Source organism: Kryptolebias marmoratus, linkage group LG8, assembly GCF_001649575.2.
Source record: "Kryptolebias marmoratus isolate JLee-2015 linkage group LG8, ASM164957v2, whole genome shotgun sequence".
Lineage (NCBI taxonomy): Eukaryota > Metazoa > Chordata > Actinopteri > Cyprinodontiformes > Rivulidae > Kryptolebias > Kryptolebias marmoratus.
The window spans coordinates 3,873,275-3,874,577 of record NC_051437.1 but is presented as its reverse complement, the minus strand read 5'-3'; the positions used below and the strand labels follow the sequence as shown (position 1 = coordinate 3,874,577).

Genomic DNA, 1,303 nt, shown 5'->3' with positions numbered 1-1,303 from the left:
GTAACTTAAGAAGTTCAGACTTCACAACCAGAGTCCCCATGGGTCAAGGATTAGCCCTTTGGAGTTCAACGTCACAAGGTCAAAGTTCAAGGTCGCAACAGCACACATGCTCTAACACTAGAACCGTTCAACATAGGAAGGTGAAACTTCCGAACAAGCAACAGGAGTCATAACGATTCACACTGAAGGCGATTTCGGACGTTTGCCCAAAGCGCCACCTAGTGGACGGTGCGGGAAGTGCGTGAGAAATGCGCGGGAAGTGCGCAAGAGCGTAGAGGGCGGTCGCCAGGGTTCCCGCAGTCGCAATAGGCCGAAGCGGCGCTAAGCTGCGAGGGCCGTCCAACGCTGCTTGCAGCTTTAATTTTAATTGTATTTTTGTTTAAAAAAGCATTTCAAAAGTGCCTTTTTGTGAAACTGTAGTTGTGTAAATATTTGGCACAAATATTGCAATATCACATAATAAATAGCCATATTTTCAACTTTGTCAACTTTAATCTTTTTTTTTTAATAAATCACAGTCGGCCGGCAGTTGGCCAGCAAACGGCCACCTACCACCGGGCTTAGCCTCTTTTCTGGGGGAAACCCTGGAGCGTAATAAGTCCGCTTTAAATAAACTTGTTTTTAACATTTTGGTGAAATACCGAAATAGGGCCCTGTCCGGCTCCAAGATATTGCTGAAGAACCAAGAACACCGTTACTGTTCGGTTGTTTACTAGTGTAAATGGAAGAAGCAGCCTTTTTTAAATATAAAGAAATACTGGAAGACTCTGCGAGAGTAATTGAAAACCATACCAGTACGAACCTGAACAGACAGCTGGATTTCTGGAGTCAGATGGAAACTCTTCAGATTATGGCTGACAAAACAACACGCATGGTGACCGAGCTGGGACCGTGGAACTGATTACTGGTCATAACATCAGTACACAACACTGCAAGTCAATAACACCGGCAGGAGAGAGCTAACATTACTAACTGGATACCAACTCATTAAAAACGTGTGTGCACTTGAGTGTAACAAAGTAGCGTTCATGCTCTCTCACACCAGAGTAAACTAATCAACAGCAGTTTCAGACTATGATATTTATTAAATCACACATAGGTCGTCTATACGTTTTCATCAATAACAAACTGCTCTGAATAACAAACTGATCTCAGGCTGTCGGCCTGTAGGCAGCTCATACCTTCATGACGGAGCGCGTTCTTGCTTTAAAGTAAGCATCTCCTTTCTCATCTACAGGTGCTGGTCATAAAATTAGAATATCATGAAAAAGTAGATTGATTTCAGTAATTCCATTTAAAAAGT

General features: G+C 42.9%; 1 protein-coding gene across 1 annotated transcript in view; it reads right to left on the bottom strand.

Annotated features, from left to right (window-relative positions):
- Positions 1 to 1,303, bottom strand: part of LOC108241817 (pancreatic progenitor cell differentiation and proliferation factor B) — a 16,426-nt gene that overhangs the window by 10,924 nt on the left and 4,199 nt on the right. The gene's annotated exons all lie outside the window — the stretch shown is intronic.